This window comes from Siphateles boraxobius, unplaced genomic scaffold (assembly GCF_051911475.1).
Source record: "Siphateles boraxobius isolate OS27281-9 unplaced genomic scaffold, OSU_SipBor_1 21, whole genome shotgun sequence".
NCBI classification, from domain to species: Eukaryota; Metazoa; Chordata; class Actinopteri; order Cypriniformes; family Leuciscidae; genus Siphateles; species Siphateles boraxobius.
The window spans coordinates 2,530,358-2,551,587 of NW_027508822.1; the positions used below are offsets into that span (position 1 = coordinate 2,530,358).

At 39.0% G+C, this 21,230-nt stretch overlaps 2 protein-coding genes across 8 annotated transcripts in view; one reads left to right on the top strand and one right to left on the bottom strand.

Annotated features, from left to right (window-relative positions):
- The window catches only part of LOC143746073 (uncharacterized), a 326,821-nt gene that overhangs the window by 261,005 nt on the left and 44,586 nt on the right, over positions 1–21,230 (bottom strand). The window lies entirely within an intron of this gene.
- Positions 1–21,230, top strand: part of LOC143746100 (uncharacterized) — a 114,787-nt gene that overhangs the window by 72,649 nt on the left and 20,908 nt on the right. For 3 of the 7 annotated variants that reach the window (XM_077237857.1, XM_077237855.1, XM_077237856.1), the window contains exon 1: positions 14,342–14,411. The exons of 1 other annotated variant lie outside the window; for it this stretch is intronic. The gene's annotated coding sequence lies outside the window, so the exon portion shown is untranslated. Of the gene's footprint in view, positions 1–14,311; positions 14,412–19,353; positions 20,916–21,036; positions 21,077–21,230 lie in introns of those variants that run through there. 3 more of the 7 variants (XM_077237858.1, XR_013206432.1, XM_077237854.1) reach the window with 3 other exon arrangements.

A 21,230-nucleotide genomic window follows, 5' to 3' on the forward strand; every position in this document is an offset into this window, starting at 1 on the left:
AATCGCGGTCTCCAATTTATCAAGTTGAGTGCAGAGTGATCTGGCCTCACGTCTGGCGTCCCCCTTCTCCTCCGGATCGATGGAAAATCTGCCCAAAGCCTCTCTGATGGCCTTGTAGTTTTCCTTCAATGCCTTGGTCGAGTCTGCTCTGCTTGTCCACCTGGTATTGGATAAGGGTTTTAGAGTCCTGATCACATCTGTGTTGTGGAACATTTTATCCCAGCAGTGTGTGGACTTAGCACAAAACACATAGAGAGACTGGAGCAAGTCGAAGAAATTTCTTGCATGTGGACAACTGTCCTCTATGCTGTTCACCCCCACGAGATTAAGTGAATGTGCAGCACAGGGCACATAATGAATCAGGGGATTTCTTTTTTTAAGATGAGCTTGGAGGCCATTGTATTTACCGGACATGTTACTGGCGTTGTCGTAACTTTGGCCTCTGCAATTTGACAGGTCTAACTCAAGATCATTTATCATTTTCACGACACAATCAGCGAGGCTTTCTCCCGTGTGGCTATAAATAGGCTCGAAACCAACAAATCGCTCAACTACTTCACCTTCATCACTGACACATCTAAATATAAATGTCAGCTGGTCAGTATGTGACATGTCGGGCGTTGAATCCGTGATGATTGAAAAATATTTGGCATGCTGTAGTTCGGATGCGATCCTCCTCTTTACTTTCTCACCCATTAAACAAATGAGCTCATCACACACAGTAGATGACAGGTAAGATGTGGTGCCTCTTCCCTTTTGACCGCATTTCTCCAGGTGCTCTTTTAAGAATGGATCAAACTCTGCAATGAGTTCCAACAGTCCGAGATAATTGCCATTCCTCGATGAGCCCAGAAGTTCGTCCTCCCCTCTGAACGCTAAACCTCTCACACTCAAGAATTTGATTACAGCCACAACACGCTGCAAAACCTCTCTCCAATACTTTGCATCTCTCTGTTGCCTGAGTAAGGCATCCACTGTGCCCACATTCCTTGATCTCCTTAAAAGGGCCAACATACTTTCATGATGGCTTGCACTCTTTTCATGAGCCGAAACTCGCTCAGGATGTTTCCAGTCAGAATATCCAGATGTAAAAGCATTTTGCTGCAAGGACAGCAATTTGCATGCAAAGCAATAAACCATGCCTGTTGAAGGCGAGTAAATTAACCAATCTCTAGACACCACCTGTTAGTTTGGGAGGTGGCATTGCAACAGATCATTTGTAAGAAATCGCTTTTTCATACCAGTGTCCTTTGCAGAGGCTGGGTATTTAGCTGCCCGATTGTGATAGGCGGCGGAACCTTTAGAAATAGCCAGTTCTATCATTAGCTCGGTTAGATCTCCCCATAGTGCAGGATCAGTTGAGAGGGTAAAATGATCCACAGGCTTCGGCGGCACATCTGGCCTGGAGGTGTCTTCATTGACGACATCCCTAACGTCCTCATCTTCCCCCAGGTCTGCCTCGTCGCCATCTCCTTGGAGTGCACTCTCATGTACCTGGCTAGAAGTGCTTTCGACCATATCTCCAATGTCTATAAAGGTAAATATGGTGCAAAATGAGAGAGCTTGTAGAATACGATGTGAGAACTTTCAGAATAAAAAAACGGAAAAAAAAAACCGAAAAGGTAACTTATATTGTGAAAGGTAAATATAGGAGTTTTGAGGAAATCTGGAATCCTTTCTTAAACATGGTGGAAATGACGTACCAGTGGCTGATTGAGAAGCTGTGTCAAATAGGCTTGGGTATCGAGTATTGAGTATCGATTGGAACCGGTACTAGCTTTGCGATTTTCCCAGAATCGTACAAAAGTTTAAATTTCGATCCCTAGTTTCGAAGTCCGCCGACCGGAAGAAGAAACCGCTGAACACCAACGAAGAAGCGTCCACTGGAAGTGTTGATAACCGAACGAAGCAACTCGAGAGTCGTCCTAATGCTGCGTACTCACCAGTGTCAAATAGAATGAGATGAGAAGCTTTTAGTTATTTTTTATGTTAGTCATTTTTTTTTTATTATTATTATTATTATTATTATTCTTAATGACTCTGTCCTTTACATTTGCAGAAGGCATTTTTATAAATGTCTTAAGCCTTGTATTTTTTTTAAATATGTTTTATTAATAAAGGCATAGAACCAGTTTATTTGTAGTGCACTGACAATAGTTTTATATAATTAGATTATTAATTAAATTAATAAAAAGACAAAAAGACCTTGCGATATGTTTGGTAATCGTACCTGAATGAATTTAAAATTAATTTGCTATATTTCAGATCAATATATTTGTTTTCCTTAACTTTATTTTCATCTGAATTATAAATAATTGATTTCTGTATAAAATACTACCATTAAAAACACATTTGTTTTTTAATCAATGTAGAATGTGTAACTTAAAAATAAACAGATTTGTGTGTAAATATAAGTAAACACTTTGCAGTTTGAATGTTTATGTTTTTGAGTATGTTGAAGTTCGATCGCGCCTCTCTCTCACACACACACACACACACACACACACACACACACACACACACACAGAGTTCGATCGCGCCTCTCTCTCTCGCGCGTGCGCACGCACACACTCCAGCATTGCAAACTTGATCAGACTGTTCATTATGCGAAATAGAGGGAATTGTATTGCTATTTAGAGATTTATTTAACCTTATTTTTATACCGTGTATTCTCTGTGTAAATTCGTGCACCGAACCATGATGGTTACCACTGTACCGTTTCGGTTCAATACGAATAACTTACATGTACCGTCCCACCCCTAATATTTACCTTGATTAATGTCCTCTTCCTCACCCGAGTCTTCCTCGCTCCTGTCTCCCCCAAGGAGAATACCCTCATTCGCCTGGCGGTCATCATCGCCGACTACCTGGCTAACATTAGCAGTAAGGGCTGCAGCATCTCCCCCGCTAGCAGCGCCGGCGGTGTCAGACTCAGCGCTGCTGCTAGTGATTGCAAATTCCGTGTTCTCACAAAAAACTAGTGATCGAACAAAAAAATGTTCGATCCCTGGAACATTGTTTATAGTAGCTAAACGTCTAGCGTCCTTCTCTTTCTTTAATCTTCTTTTTGCGAAACCACTCAATTGTTGACGTCTGTCCATTTTGGATTTAGATTCATTTTCTGTAGCCGTTAAAAAAATTGACATTTGCGCGTACTTATTGGACCAACTCAACTCTGATAGATTGGGGAGGGGGGAGTGATAATCATGTAATCTTTATTTATTTATAATTTATTATTATTATTATTATTATTATTATTATTGTTAAATTAGTTTTCATAAACAAGTTATGTATGGTCTTTCAAGAATTTCAAGTTCATAATAACAATTTACGAAAAATATTTTTAAAGCTTGTGTCATGTGGTGCCCCCCTAGTGGTTGTGAATGGTTGGTGCCCCTGGGCACTGGCCCAAGTGCCCTTATGGATAATCCGGCTCTGTTACCCAGTCCCTTCAGAAAAACGCGATTATGCGATCGCTGAATTCAATGCAAAATCAGCCAAAGTCCGCATATTCATGTGGGGGCCGCATTTTTTCAAATACGCCGCACTTTCGCCGCATAAATTGCCGATTTCCGTGCAAAATATGCGGGGCTTGCATGATTTCATAATCCTCGCATTTTCGTTGCAAAAAAGTCACAAATATCTTAGCAGAAAGTTGAAAAATGTTGCGTTTGCTTCACACAAGAGCAGCCATTTCCCCGTATCCATGGGGACGTTATGAAGTGACGCAATTACGCGACGGGATAGCTCACAGCTGAAGTTATTGCAGAGGCCAGACAGACTCACGGAGGCGATTGGCATCTCACAACTCGCTCTTTATTCCCAAATCGAACTCGTATAACTGTCTGTCACACGTTCTACCGTCACATCGTTACTTAATAAAAAAATAAGATAAAAGAAGTAGCATCAAACTGAAATTACCCGCACACATGGGGTGTTCGAGGCGCACATACAATATAACACTGCAGACAGTTCAACAGGGAGCTCGCAACTCTTAAAGGGGCCACACCTTATTTACACTCGTTACAGTCTGAAATAAAACAAGATGAGAAATTAAATATTCCCTGCACTTTCTATGATGTAGTATGCTTGCTTATCAAAGGAAGTAATTAGAAATGACTCTTTACATAAAGGTAGTAGCCTAGTGAGAACAGGGTGTTGGGGGAATCACTTTTTTTCTCTTTTTCATCAAACTGCAGTTTTTGCAAGTTCCCGCAATTTTTGCAAGTTCCCGCAATTTTTGCAAGTTCCCGCAATTTTTGCAAGTTCCCGCAATTTCATCGCATAAAATTGCATAAATATCCCGCATATTCCATCGCATTTTTAAAGAAAACGGGCCGCATAATCAAGGATTTTTGCCCGCAACTATCACAAAAAAACTCCGCGTTTTTCTGGAAGGACTGGTTACCTGCAGCCTTTATCCTGCTATGACATGTCTGAGGCTCTTTCCAACTGGAATGTTTTCCAGTGAATTAAATAAAGGACGGTGACATGAATAAATAAGTAAGTAATAACCACATAAATAAGGTGACATGAATCCCCTTTCACTGCACCACTTCAGAGGAAGAAAGACAACAGTACAAAAAGTTACTCAGACTTTCTATCAGTAAATGTATTACTTTGATGATGAGAATCATACTTAATACTTTATGTAGCAGGATGCAGCTGTTTGGCTCATGCTTCCCCAAGTGGTATTTAATTTGCTGTGCTGTGAGCCAATCGCAATGGCCAAGCCCCTTTATAAACTGGGACTTTTCTTTTGACGAGTGATGTCACCAGCTATCGACTTGCCTTGTTTATCGGCCTAGCAATCTGAGGTCTGCCTTGGTCGTCCATTCTATCGTAGCACCACAGGTATGACTAGCTTCATTTTCTTTCCATTCGTTTGACGCCATAACTTGGGCTTATGGGGAATGTTTTGTTGTAGAATCCCCGGTGCTGTAGAAGCCCTTCCACCACCGGAGTGTGTGCCCTGCTATTGGTAATTAGAGCTTGGGGCTTGTGACTTAACGCTGCTAATCATAGGTATGTGGCTACACTGAATGATAAGTGAATGATTACGGTGGGATATGTTTGTAAGTAGACATCCTGTGTATTTCAGGGAGTGCTATTTAGTCGGGGGACGGCCGCTGGTTGGCTACATCTATGCCGTCTACATCTGCTGCTTTGCTTTGTATGTTTTTCACGTGACGCTAGCTCACGGATTCTTCGTTGTATCTGGCTGCCTTTTCCCACGGGACCAATATCACAGGTCCCGCGGTTAGTTCAAGTTAAACGAGTAACTTGCATCGGTTAAGTTGTTTGTAGTGTAGCGTTTATACGCCTGTATAAATATAACTAATTATTATTCATAACGGATTATGATCAATAATTAATAGTTTAATTATTTTCAGAATTTACTGTAGCAGAATCAATAGTATGATCATTTTATCAGTTCATCCAATGAACGGAAAGCATAAACAATTATTAATTCTAGGAAATATAATATCTTTCTGGCCAAGAAAGACTAATTCCCAGCTAACAGCTAAATTAAGAAATAATTCAAGGGTAAAAGCATAGTTAGCTTAGATCGCAGTTCAAGACAATAAATTCGTAAGCACATAACACAAGTAATGCTTCTCTTTTCAAATACAAACAATACTTTATTGATTATAAGACTTACACATAAAACTAATATCTAACACACACACACACACACACACACACATTCATATGAGTTGCAGAAAGAAAGAGAGTGAGGAAGAATGAGTTTTAGGAGTCAGATGGTGAGATCCCAAGTTTCAATATGCACTTTAAAGACATGACCTGAACGAACCATCAATCATCGATTTAACCCTTCTATCGTTTCTTAGGCAGGTTATTCAATTTTATATTAAGCACCAGTTCAGTTAAGAGTCCGAAGGCTACTTGCTTGTCTTCGGTTTGCTTTGGGGATTCCCTTTTGTCTGAGTAAAGTGGGTTTCCCGGGTCCGTTGCTTGGCTGGCGGTCTCCTCGTGCCTGCTAGATCTTGGGCAGCCAATCACGTGGTGTGTTGGCGGATGGATGAAAGTCTTTGAAGTTGGAAGCGTGTTGCAGTCGAAACGTTTAAACGGAACTTTGCAGCAAAACTTAACTTAGAACCGAGACTTTTAACGGAAAAGAAAACAAAGGAAAAGAAAGGAAAGTGAGACGAGTTAGATGGCTTGGATGAAGCTGTTTTAAACCCTGATCTTGATTTGGGTCATTTGTCTCTGTCCATCGTCTGCTCCACCCGACTTGTTCTGCCGAGACTTTTACGAGAGAGAGCACGAGAGAGAGAGAGAAGAGCGAAGAGAGCGCTTCTGTGTTCGGGTCTAAGATTTTAAACTCAAAGTTTGTCCAACCTCCAGGAACAGTTCTACCCAAATAGACACTGGCTTAATTTAGGAGGTGTCTCTATTTTCTTCTTATCGTAAATCATGCGTTATCTGTGATCTCCTTGCTCTCCAGCACTAGCAGAGAGAACAAGAGGCCACAGTTTAGCCATTATTACTATTATAAGAATACAAAACATTTTACCCAGATTTCAATCAAGCCAAGAAGAACATACGATCCTGCCGACAGGAAGCACGACACACTTTCATTCACACACCTAATATTTACAACAATTATGAATTGTATGGCATCTAAGCATATTAGACACACACATATATTGTAGAAACAACATAGAATTATGTAGTTGCATGATGTTTGATTATAAGTCCATCGAGAATTGTTCTGGGATGAGTTTTATGGATTAAAGTTTATGGGGTTTAAGCCATTCCAGTCTGAGGTCAGGGATAGTTCCTGCTGAAGTCTGTTTTTGTTCATCTCTCATGGGACCTTGGTCCTTAAGAAAGACGTATGCTGCGTCCCAATTCGCTTACTTATACTACGCCCTAAAAGTATGTACTCTTTTTGTGAAGAAAAAGTACATACTTTTGAGTGTGTAGCTAAAGAGTAGGCAAGCTTTGGGACATACTATCACGTCATCTTTAATGGACAGCTCTGTCGCGTGCTGCGTGCATCCTGTCACCGTAAACTGCCCTGTCAATCATCTCATCACAGTTAAAATCCTCAATTCAATCTAATTTGATGTCCTACTGTTTCGGAGAGCACGTTCATCTGCCAGTCGTGGGTCTTTCATGCGGATACTCTCGTGTTTGCAATTTGAATATGATGCATTTAAAAGGTAATGGCTAAATATATCTTTACAAAAGTTCACAATGCTGCTGCAGATGCTATAATGTGGACAACCCTGAATACATTCATTTTCGCCAGGTTAGATACTGATAATTAATCACTCAAACCTCTTTATCTAAACCTCTCTTCATAACCGCGGGACTCGCGCGTCCTCCATGTCTGTAGTTTTTTAACACTTTTCACTCGTGTTTGTAGTTCTAACCGAATCCTAGTCCAACGCGCTATGGGTTGTGGGCAATATCAGCCGTTAGAGTGTGCATCGATCTACACTTCGGATTCTGACCGGAAATAGTAGACCATCCGGGTATCTTTGAAACACTCATTTCAACATACTACGATTTGGGACGTACTAATTCTATTTTCGAATACTATTCAGGGCGGATAGTATGCGAATTGGGACGCAGCAGTAGTCTGTTTGTCGCAGGGGTCAGGTGACCTCTTTTTAGGGCCTCTTGTTTCACCATTTCTGAACAGATCTGTAAAACGTTGACAATAAAAAGTCTTTTTGGTTACAGACTCTCTGGAGCCTAGGGGTGATTTATGGCTTTGGGTTTGGTGATTTGAATCTGGAATGTGAAGCCTCTTTTGTGTGATTATGTATGAACAATCACCTAAAAGCTTCAATTGTGTTTGGTTCATTCTCGTAGTCGCTACAGAAGTGTGTATTTCTTTGAACTTTTGTATTTCTCCTGCTGTCGATATCCAAAGTGATGGACCTATTTGTTGTGATTGTTTTGATTCTTTTTGTTTTCTTTATTTGTTCACATTGACGGGAGACCTTGGAAGTTGCTTCCTCAGTGTGGCATTTTTTGTCATTCTGTTTATTATTGTGTATGTTTTATTTTGTGTTGTTCATGTTTGATTGTTCATTTTGATTTATTGTTTAACTGAGTTTTTGTAATATTGCTAACCCTAGAACCATTTTTGGGCTTTAGAACGGGTGGGCTATTAGCAGTGTTGTGCAAGTTACTTCCAAACTGTAATACATTATAAATTACTTGTTACTGTTATTTAAAAGTAATTCATTACCTTACAATATTACTGTCTCAGAATTGTAATGCGTTACATTACTCCTGTATTACTTTTGAGTTACTTTCACCAAAATAACTATACAGAAGTAGAACTTAACATTCTAAAATGACTAGGGCTGTAACGATATGCGATATGAAACCGAAATCGCGAGACTCAGATCCACGAACCTGCAGAATCGCAACACACCCCTTCCAACTCCCAGAGTTATCCATACCGTCCAGATCCAAAATACCACATCTTTAAATTACTATTAGTATTATTTGAAGTTAACATAACATTATAAAATATGTAGACCTACACCACAAAACTAGTTGAGGATAAATTATTAAAAATTTGGGAATTCCAGCGTTATGGACATGACATTTGCAGACTTGCAGTTAACTTAATTATATAAATTCTCAGAAAATGCATAAATACCAAAATATTGAAACGTCTGTTTATCCATAGGCTCCTCCCAGAAAGGAGTCCAGACATTAGAAAAATATCAGTCTACACATGTGTTTTATATTTAATATCAGTGTTGGGAGTAACGCGTTACAAAAGTAATGCATTACAGTAACATATTACGTTTTGCTGTAACGCAGTAGTGTAAGGCATTACTAATCAATTTTCAGTAATATTTTACTCGGTACATGTTCGGTAAGGCTTGCGTTACAACAGACTTTTAGTTTTAATTGTAAAACAAACAAACAAACAAACAAAAAAACCAGCAAGACCGCCAGCCATTACGAATGAAAGATGCAAGTAGGCTAAATTAACTGTTCGTGGTCAGTCAATAGCCGCGTGTGAGGTCCAAGTCTGTAATTAAAGACTAAATGGCAGCGTCTGATATATTTGTATAGCGATTTATTTTTGACAGGAGTGCCGTGAGGTATGATTTCGGCCTCTGTGCTCGCGCTGGCCAGTGGAAAAGCGGCTAATGGTGAAGATGGCATGAAGAAGACTATACATTCGCGAGATGGACGTATGAGCATTAGGCTATTCGTTCTGTTTTCTTTCTAAACAGTTAGGCTATGTTTATGTGGTATTTTTCATGTTTTCATCACGCAATCATGTTTTTGATGCCGTGGTGACGCGTTCATGTAAGGGCGGCGGCGCTGCCGATAAAGCACCTAAAAGCTGTCACAAAGAACCGGCAAAAGCAATGATTTTGAATATGTCAAATATAGCAAGGAGACATGTTGATTGTTTATTAATAAAGTCAAGTTGAAGTTGACGATGCTGACTCGCGATCTTCGCAGTAGTGAATGCACCAGAGAGAAATGCACATTTCATTTCATAAGCAGAGAGCAGTCTGTTTTCTTTCGTTTTGAATTGTTCTGTTTACAAGTAGACATTTCAATATAGATATATTTTTCAGGTCCGTACAATTAAAACAAAACGAAATTCACTTTAAAGAAAGGCTTCGTGTCTTCTGTGTAAGGTGTCTGTGAAAGTTTTAAAGCAGTCTTTTAGTGCCGCTTCAGAACGGTCGCGTCCGTAACGGAGAACTGTCACGTCTCTAACATTTTTTCCTCATAAATGTGAACACGAAAAATAAAATAAAATGAATATTTTATGTTCAGTGGAGATCCAACCCTTCTTCATTAGATTTGCGCAGTGTAATTCACAGAATTACAACAACAAAAAATCGTTGCCTCCTAAAAGTTAAAGATTTTTTTTTGTCACACATGACTGTCGATTTCCCTAATATTAAATATAAAACACATGTGTAGACTGATATTTTTCTAATGTCTGGACTCCTTTCTGGGAGGAGACTATGGATAAACAGACGTTTCAATATTTTGGTATTTATGCATTTTCTGAGAATTTATATAATTAAGTTAACTGCAAGTCTGCAAATGTCATGTCCATAACGCTGGAATTCCCAAATTTTTAATAATTTATCCTCAACTAGTTTTGTGGTGTAGGTCTACATATTTTATAATGTTATGTTAACTTCAAATAATACTAATAGTAATTTAAAGATGTGGTATTTTGGATCTGGACGGTATGGATAACTCTGGGAGTTGGAAGGGGTGTGTTGCGATTCTGCAGGTTCGTGGATCTGAGTCTCGCGATTTCGGTTTCATATCGCATATCGTTACAGCCCTAGTCATTTTAGAATGTTAAGTTCTACTTCTGTATAGTTATTTTGGTGAAAGTAACTCAAAAGTAATACAGGAGTAATGTAACGCATTACAATTCTGAGACAGTAATATTGTAAGGTAATGAATTACTTTTAAATAACAGTAACAAGTAATTTATAATGTATTACAGTTTGGAAGTAACTTGCACAACACTGTTAATAAACAATCAACATGTCTCCTTGCTATATTTGACATATTCAAAATCATTGCTTTTGCCGGTTCTTTGTGACAGCTTTTAGGTGCTTTATCGGCAGCGCCGCCGCCCTTACATGAACGCGTCACCACGGCATCAAAAACATGATTGCGTGATGAAAACATGAAAAATACCACATAAACATAGCCTAACTGTTTAGAAAGAAAACAGAACGAATAGCCTAATGCTCATACGTCCATCTCGCGAATGTATAGTCTTCTTCATGCCATCTTCACCATTAGCCGCTTTTCCACTGGCCAGCGCGAGCACAGAGGCCGAAATCATACCTCACGGCACTCCTGTCAAAAATAAATCGCTATACAAATATATCAGACGCTGCCATTTAGTCTTTAATTACAGACTTGGACCTCACACGCGGCTATTGACTGACCACGAACAGTTAATTTAGCCTACTTGCATCTTTCATTCGTAATGGCTGGCGGTCTTGCTGGTTTTTTTGTTTGTTTGTTTGTTTGTTTTACAATTAAAACTAAAAGTCTGTTGTAACGCAAGCCTTACCGAACATGTACCGAGTAAAATATTACTGAAAATTGATTAGTAATGCCTTACACTACTGCGTTACAGCAAAACGTAATATGTTACTGTAATGCATTACTTTTGTAACGCGTTACTCCCAACACTGTTTATTATATAGGCTATTATATATTAATTAACTACTAGGCCTATTATATTATACATTAACTATGTGCTTGTTTGTAAAAAGGTTGTGAATTAGTCAATACGTTGACAAAAACAGACTAAACAGACATTTTTAAAGAAAAGACGAGGTTTCTTCTTTCACCTGCACTCAGTGTGGAAACAGTTTCACAACCAAACAACATCTTGAGCGTCACATGAGAGTTCACACTGGAGAGAAACCGTTCACATGTGATGAATAGTGCTTTACTGTTGGAACAGTGCTTGTGGTGCGCTTTATTTGTAAAATCTTCTTGATGAAGATGAGTGTCATTGATGATTGTTTTTGTGTTATTGATGTTTTATCCATGTCATAGTGTGAGAAATAACAGTATGTCTTTCAATAGAGCAGTTTTACAGCTTTTATCATGTATCCTGACTCAGATAATGTGTTTCTAACAGCAAACACTCAGAATAAAGTGAGCTGATCTGCTGATGATCCTGAATGTCTTGTTGAATGAGTGTTGATAGTCTGAGGATCATCAATATTAACAGATCTGCTGAAAACACACTTTATTTCATGACAATAGTTCCTGTTTTCACCTCATTTATTATGCTGATGTCTTCAGATCTCCTGTAAATTGACACTTAAAACTCATTTCATTGCTGTCAGCAGACTGAGAGTAGCCTAATTGTTGGCTACATAATATATGTACTGTTTTAATTGTAGCCACATAACAAAGCTGCAATTTCTTTGTCAATACAAATTTAAAATGTCGCAAATCTGTTTTGAAAAAAATCATTAGTTGCTATGGCCGGGTATCACTGACAATCATCTCAATTTCGTGATTGATTCAGAAACCAGTAATTTAGCAGATTAAAGACGAGCCTCGTCATCTTTATTTTCTGGTGCGATCGGCAGATAATCTCCTTCAACACGCAACAGAGGCTCAACCGCGGCGTGGTGTGACAAAATACTTCATTATAAACTTCAATATTTCGTTCAAAATCATCTCAAAACGCTTTGTGACATTTTGAAAAGCCGTGAATGTATTAAGGCCACTGGATCCATCGTAACTGAAACGCGCTGCATGCTCAATACAGGAGCAGAAACGCTGATTCAGATTTTATTGTTTGTTGTTTAAACGTGCGTGTTGCATATGTAGCTATTTTTAATATTTTATACGTTCTATTGGTGAAGTAGGCTATTGATTACTGGAGGGGGAAATCCCCCACTGGCAAATCGCACCTTTTGCTTCACAACCATGTTTTTAAAAACTCTTTCTGTAGCATATGAACCCCATGAAGTTTTATTTTCTTTCTTTTTTTTTTTTTTTTTAGCAGAACTGCTTTAGAAATTACGATTGAAATTATTACACAGATTTAAATTAAGTCAATATGTTGGATAAGATTTGTTCCTTAGTGTAAAATATTCATGATAATTTTTTTTATAAATATAGGTACAAGAACAATATGGTGTAACAGAGTTTTAGAACTAGACAGATCTCTGCATTAATAATACAAAAAATAACTGTAGACCATGTTTATTCGGGATTTGAACCAGTGTCATCTAAATTACTGAAACTTAAGTTCTACCACTCGACCACAACTTTTCTCACTGAGAAATGCCCAGAAGTGCAGTTGTTCAGCAGTCATTGAGAGAAGCGCTCTTCACTCTCTCATTCCTCTATAGAAGTTATACTAAAAATAATCAGCAAGATAGGCCTATTTTAACCTTTGATTCATAAAATGTTCTGCTTTAGTTTGTTTTATTCTGTTTAAAATGTACTTTTACATAATTACATTTTGTTTTCGTTACATTTTACATAATCTGTTGTAGCCTAGGCCTATAGGCTATTTAAAAAAATATATATAATTTTTTGGTTCTAAAAGTTTATTCTGTTTCCTTTGTTTATTTGTTTATTTATTTTTTACATATTCAGTCAGTCTCATTCTTGTTTTGTTTTTTTACGAAATCTTGTGCTGTGTTTTTTAATAAACAGATAAAAACTACAAACAGAGAAATATATATGTATATAATATCTATATATATTATATATATAGATATTATATATAATAGGCTAGTTCACTGTTCGAACAAATAAAAGTCTATTTGTAGGCTATTCTATGTATACTATAAATTGTATAATCGTTTGTTTAAATAACACCAAATTGTCTTTCTTTAATTAATAATATAATTATTACTCTAACATGCAGTTTCAACTCCACCAAATCTTTGTTTCTTTCATTATTGCACAGCAAATGTCAATAGCTCTTGTTTTGACTTTTCATGTTTGTTGTAGGCTTATTTGGAAATTACCATAGTTGTAGTATTTTATTCTTGCTGTTAATTGACATTAGCCCCACTTCCGTTTTCCGACAATTGCTGCTGTTTTGCTAAATACCCCTTAGCGCCACCTGGTGGTCATTTCGCGAACGACTTTGAAATGCGACTGGTTTATTTTTGATGGTTTTGTGCGGCGGTAATAGGCATTCTGGAAGAGTACCTTCTGTAAAAAGTCTAGTAATTGCAACTGATAAGGTGAACCTATTGTATTCTGTATGCACTAGTATAGTATTTTACTGAATATTGAATAGTAGGCCTATTGAATGTCTGTATATTCAGCACTTGTCACAAATCTCTTTTAAATCTTACCTTAAAGCTCATTTTTTAGGGTAGCTTGTAATTGAATATTTGCATAAATCTTCCATTGTGTGTTATTTTATATGGTGTATTTTTGTTTTATTTGTTTCTGTGAAGCGCTTTGAGATGTACAGTTAAAGGTGCTATAGAAAATAAAGGTTATTATTATTATTATTTTTATTACTACTTGCATATGTGACAGATGGAAATAATGTGTTTTACCACTAAGTCATAGCAAGCATTTGAGTAAGCAGTAGAATAACAGTCAGTGGGTTCATATTAAGGTAATTTTGCCATTCTCATAGTTTAATGGTATATCATAGGTTGTGGTTAAAGAAGTTATTGTTAGTTACAGCAGTTACAGTACAGTACTTTTCTTATTTTTCATGTGCAAATTGCAAAAGGTCATTCTCAGCAGCAGTAAATGTGAACAAGAGTGCTGTAGTGACTAGAGGGCTCCAGCAGGGGGAACGCTTGATGTGACGGTGCACTCGAGTCCTCTCTTCAGGCATTACACACATGGTCTGAGGGAAGTTTGTGTCCGTGCATCTTTCATTTAACTATTCCCCTTTTCAGGTATGAATCTCTTATAATATGTGTTATTGTTTACCAGAGTATTATGTGAATGTGTACATGTGTCGAGGACAGTGTTTTTAGCACAGTTAGTCGAACATTGTTAAGTTAGGACGTTAATTACATGACGACGAGTAAGCTAACTTTAGCAAAATGAGCCTTTAGCAATGTCCACCGCGACATCGTGGATGAAAGAACGGCACTTAGTAGACATATCATGAAGTGATATTGTACTTGTTGTAAGCTTTGTTCTGTATACAAACATTTAGTGCAGCAGCAGCAAACATGAGGAGAATATGTTGAGTGCATTCAGACCTGAGCGGTTTTGTGTTCGTTTGTGTGATTGTTTCGTCAAGTCAAAAGTCAAAGTTTAGGATCTGTGAAGGGAATTAATGTGAATCGATCTCAAGTGTCATACTGGAAATAGATAGGCTAATACAGGGGTTCCCAAACTTTTCCATTCCAGGACCCACCTAGACAAGAATAATCTATCTCAAGACCCACCAGAATGATTTTAAAGCATGAATGTTGGGTGGGAGGCGTTAGATCTCTTTAGAGCAGTTTTCTCCTTGTCATAGTATGAAAGACATATAAGTTTTATTGCAATACACACTTATGTTACATTATCAAAAAAATGTAGAATTAAACTAGCAGCCTAATAACTGTTGAAATAAAGTGAAGAATACTGAGTAGTTCTTGTCTGCTGCCCCAACTAATTTACCCAGACACGAAGAAATTAAAGATTAAGTAACCTTAATCTTAACCAAAGGTTTGATATAACAACAAATAATTTTAATTTTCTAAATTATTTTATTTGACAGTAGGCCCATGACCTAGAATTTCAATACTAATATTTATGCAGCAAGTGTTGTTAATCTCATCACGTTGTTCAGCGCAGAAAGCCCTTTCGTCCTCGTGTGTGTATGTGAAATACGTTTTACATAATTTTCCTTTTGTGTTGGTAGTAGGGCTGGACGATTTTGGCTAAAATCATAATCGTGATTAATCGAACAAGTTACCTCGATTACGATTATTGAACGATTATTTAAAAAATTCATATGTCACTGACAAGGCTTATACTGTAATGTTCACGGTTATTTTTTAGAGTGAATGAGTGCATAATCCTATCTTTGTGATTCTAAAATAAGGAAACGCACACAAATAGCTTTTAATGCTTATTTATTAAATATTTCAAACAATTTAATCAAACAAAGCATACAATGTTTGAAATAAAACCGTCTTATAAAAAAGTAATTTAAGTTTTAATGTAAAAAGAAAGTTTCCTAAAAATGTAGAAAATAAAGAACTTTTAAAAATAGTTCTTTTTGTAAACAAAATAAATTATTGTAAATATTGCCATCTTAAAAGTAAAATATAACTTGTGTAAAACTAAAAAACTAATCCTTTTCACATTGTGTAGCATTTGTAAATGCTTGTGTTATCGAAACCAGCTTTGTGGAGGCCCTTGTTGCTGGGCGTTTGTAAGTCTCTCTCTTTTTTGGCGTGTTTCTTTGGTACAAGCGGTTCCTGTTGCTGAGTTGACTCAGTGTTTGAGTTCCCTTTCACACAGAGATTCCGTAAAATACACGGATAAAGTGACCCGGGATTTGACCCGGGTTCGTTTGACTTTGGTTCATTCACACTGCCAGTGGTTTTCCGGAATCAGAGAGTGCGTTCACACACAACCAGTAAAGACACGTGACATGTGTCAGCGGCGTCTATAGTTTGCTTATGAGCTACGATTTATCTCTCGAAAAACCACGCTTGAGCATTTTTTTCTCTGATTCGATCTTAAACTAGCGCATTACGTACCGTTTCACGCTGGCGAACGATCCCGGCTTAAGTGCCATCATGACACGGCATTGATTACGACTTTTGTTCACACAGCGCGCGTTCCGGGACTGAACACGGCAATGTTACTATGTCCCCAACCTGGCATCAATCCCGGGTCGTGTTTGCGTTCACAAAGAAGGTGTTTGTTCTGGCAATTTCCCGGGATCAACTAGGGATGCACCGATCCGATACTCAGCATCGGTATCGGCTCCGATACTGCCATTTTTGCCGGATCGGGTATCGGTCAGACGAGGCCGATCCAAATCCGATATTGTGCGTCTACTATTCTGTGTTATAGTTAACCCACAAAAGGCACAAATATTTGCCCCACAAAAGGCACAAAAACATTATAAAGCACCATAAAGTTTTCGTGCACTATCTTATAAGTGTTCTGAAGCCATTATGTAGTATAATGTGAGATATAAATTAATATTTAAGTCATTAAATTCAAGATCACGTAAACTTTTTCCCTCCGCTGCGGCTGTCAGTCATTCTCCATTCAGCATCAAACAGCGCGTCACGTTCGGGTACGACAGTCAACATGATGAAACTCTCTCCAAGATGATTCAATGTTAATATTATTATACTTGATCTGTAGATAAAGGTCTATGGTTTCGCATAAAACAACTTTATATTGCTGGACTTTATTGCTGTAACTAAATCATGTTACTTTCTACCGTGTGTCTGTTAGATCACAACACTGGAGTCAGAGCACTATCATTGTTCTTCACGCGCACAGTAACTGATATTTAAAACTGTTAAAAGAAAAGGCTCAATAAACTATTGCATAGAGATAGATACTGTATAATACACTACGCATCAATATGTCTTTCCTTTGTGCTTTGAACTTTTCAATGCGGACTCGACGTGCTGCGCGCTGTGACTCCGTGTTGCTTCAAGCGCATCATTCTGCGCTCGGGATGCGCATAAGCGCTTTGTGCCGCACTGTACTGGAGCCTTTTGCGCAATGAAGGTTATTAATAGCCTTTCTTGTTCTGTCCTATCTATCATATGTTGCTGCCTCATTAAACAGCTGTGCTATACATTTAAAACATGTCTCAAATTACATAGCCTAGGCTACTATAAAAAATGATCTGTTTGATTTTTGTTATCTTGTTTTTCATGAATGTATTTTACAACAATATAAAGAGCAATGTGTAACGTTTTACAAGATTTAGTGTTACACTTATTGTCTCTTACTTGTTCCCCACTAAATGTTTTTTTTTTCACTAAATGTTCAGATTTTATACAATTATTGTGCACTCGTGATATTTCTAGACTAGATTTTACTGCTGAACTATCCACTAATCTAGTTTATAATAGCATTTTTGTCATAGGTTATGATCATATATTTTTTGGATTTGTTGTTTTTCTTTATAATGAAGTTGTCTGTTTTAAGTAGATGGTGTTTAACTCACAAAAGAATGATTATCAGTTCAACACACAGTTATTGAAATTCTACTTGATTTTAAAAAAAAAACTGCGCTGGTATCGGATTGGTATCGGTATCGGCCGATACTCAGAATTTTGGGATCGGATCGGATCGGTTTTGAAAAAGCGGTATCGTTGCATCCCTAGGATCAACGCGCTGTGTGAAAGGGGTTCATGTTGCTTCAATGTTGCAGACTGGACGGGGCAGAGTTACGTGACTATACACGCGGTAATATGTTTTAAGGGGAAAGTACATTAACACACAGTGGGCGGAAATATTAATAGGATTAAATAGACGAAATAACCGACATGGTAAAATTACGTCGGTTATAGGCTCTGAATTTCGGTTTCGATTATTTTTCGATTAATCATCCAGCCCTAGTTGGTAGGTAGAAAAATGCATGCAAGGGAATGCAAACAACGCATTCTTACGAAGACCATATCTCTGAAAGACAACAGCGCTGTGTTGAACAGACGACAGATTAAGGGCCTGTTCACATATCGCGTCTTTTGCGCGCTCAAGTTCGTTATTTCAAATGTAGGCGCGCGGTATGTGCGCTCATAATGGAAGTGTAGCGGTGCGACGCGCTCGTTTTTTCCAAGCGCCGCATCGAGATAAAAAACATCTCAACTTTTCAGAATGCCGCAAGCGTTTTTCTTGCTGTAACGGAGAGCGCAGCTGATGGTTGCGCTCAGCAACGACAGACGCCTCCAGAGCGCAACCGCCCTAGCGCTTTGGAAAAAGGAGAACGCCGCCCACCTAGCGTTTTCTAGCGTTTTAGGCGCTATATGTGAACAGGCCCTAATGCGTTTTCCAAAAGCATCGTATGCCTAAGTAGATCGTAAAACCATTGCCACCAATGGTCTCTACAATCAACTTAGCTCACGATGATTTTGGGAAACGTAGCCCAGACCTGAATCAGCCTTTCGTGATATTTGAATTCTCCGGTGCAATGCGATCTCATGCAGAATGCAGAGCAGTGATTGGAGTAAACGATGTGTGTGTGTGTGTGTGTGTGTGTGTGTGTGTGTGTGTGTGTGTGTGTGTGTGTGTGTGTGTGTGTGCCTCATTCATGATACGTAAATTTTGCTGCAGCCAATAGTGACTGCGCGACCCACCTCTTCCCAATCTGCGACCCACAAATGGGTCTTGAACCACAGTTTGAAAACCCCTGGGCTTATAGACCAATTTTCAGTTGGTAAACATGGTGACGTTTTTATGTGGGCGGAGCTTAGGTGGTGGCAGAACGATCCCTCTGGCCGCTTCCCTAACGTTAGTATGAAAGTTTTGTTATCTTTTTTTTTTAACAATGACTTGAGAAAATCAGATTTTATCTTAAAGGGTTAGTTCACCCAAAAATTAAAATGATGTCATTAATGACTCACCTTCATGTCGCTCCAAGCCCGTAAGACCTCTGTTCATCTTCAGAACACAGTTTAAGATATTTTAGATTTAGTCCGAGAGCTTTCTGTCCCTCCATTGAAAATGTATGAACGGTATACTGTCCTTGTCCAGAAAGGAAATAAAGACATCATCAAAGTAGTCCATGTGACATCAGTGGGTTAGTTAGAATGTTTTGAAGCATCGGAAATACATTTTGGTCCAAAAATAACAAAAACTACGACTTTATTCAGCATTGTATTGTATTGTCTTCCGGTTTCGTTGGGGATCTGCGTTCAGTGACGCTGCTGACGTAAGACGCTGCTGACGTGTGTCTGGTGCGCCCGAGCTTCGTTAACAGTCTGAGGGAGACGCACGCTGGAAACAAAACAAACTTCACAAACATGTCTAAGGATTTCCACACAGAGGAAGACTTGCATTTTTTTGCCCAGCCATATTTATTTGAACCCGAATACACGGACGCACCAGATACATGTCAGCAGCATCCTACGTCATCAGCGTCACTGCGGACTCGTGAACGCGGATCCCCAACAGAACCGGAAGACAGTGGCAAATATGTGCGACACAACCTCTCCCGTCAATCAGCTGCCTCTCCCCCTTCAACACAACGAAAGCATGGCGAAGCGTCGCTACACGGCTCTGCTATGGTCTGCGAAAAAGTTAAGGAAACTTGACGCGTCAGTACCGAGGCGAGTACCGAAAATATCAGGCGGGAGATACTGAAACTACTGGTGACAAAGTTTGGCCTTGACGCTTCCTCTCTCAGCAAAATTGTATGGGTGACCGATTAGGGGGCAAACATTAAATTAGCTCTGCGGCCATACCAGAGATTGGACTGCATTGACCATCTCATCAATACGGTACTGCGCCATGGACTCGACATTGCCGAGTTATCCAAAGCCGAGGGTGCTCCGGACATAGGAGATACCATTTCTGCTGCTAAATCATTGGTGAGGTACGTTAAACAGTCGGGGTTGGCTGCACAACTGTCAACAACATTGCTGCAAATGGGAGACACTCGGTTCAGTACGGTGTACCTCACACTGACTTCTATACAGGCCATTTATCATGAGCTCCATGAAAAGCTGGAGGCGCGAGGAGAGAGCGCGCGCATTGAGAAAATAGCACCAGACACACTGGATTTTTAAACTTTCTGAAGCCGTTCTATGAAGCACAGCGGGAACTTGAGGGAGACAAGTATCCAACACTTAATAGTGTGTGTCTCTGGAGTGAGAAACTGAAACGCCGCTGTCAGCCCAATGTCCTGGACTCCCCACAGCAAGCTGTCGTGCGTGAACGGCACGAAGACTGGCTCGCGCGTAAAGTGATCATACAGGACCTCCACAAGATCGCAACATTCCTCTGGCCAAAATTTAATCAGCTGAGAATGTTATCACATTCAGACAGGAATGTCGTACATGCTCATGTCCGCACTCTTCTGCAAGCCATGGCTGCAGGTGCACCAGATGTGGAGATTCGAGAACCAGAGCTCTACGGAGTCAAACCCAGTGACAGTCCTCAGGCAAAAAGGGCGAATTTTGCGGAGTGGGAAAATGTAAGGCAAGCTGACTGGGAAGATGACGAGGTCACTCGCTACATTGAAATGGCTGCTGTCATGGGAAATGAAATGGATGTTCATGGCTGGTGGAAGGCCAACAATCCATTCTACCCAAAACTAGCAAAATTAGCCAGATCAGTACTATGCATCCCGGCCAGTAGCAGCAGCAGTGAAAGGGTGTTCAGTGCTGCTGGACTCACCATCAGTGAGCGCAGGACCGCGCTGAAGCCATCTACAGTGGATTCTATAATTTTCCTCCACAAAAACATGTAGCCTAATCTTGGTGAGTAAAGGTTTTTCAAATTATAACTAAATATTAATTTAGTCTTAAATGCATAATGTATACATACAGCAGAGTATAGGCTACAGGCTAATGTTGGCATTATTATTTTATTAAATTTCAGCTGCTGTTCACCGTCGCATTTTTTGTGGCCGCGGATCGTGGTGAGAAGTGACGAAGCAAATCCTGCATCTTTATCTTAATTTTGTTATTGCCAAACACGCATCTTAATTTAGAATCGATCTTAATTTAATTTAAGAAAGTCTCCTATAAAGATGCTTTATTGGCACGTTGGCCTTTTTATATTCGTATTGGTGA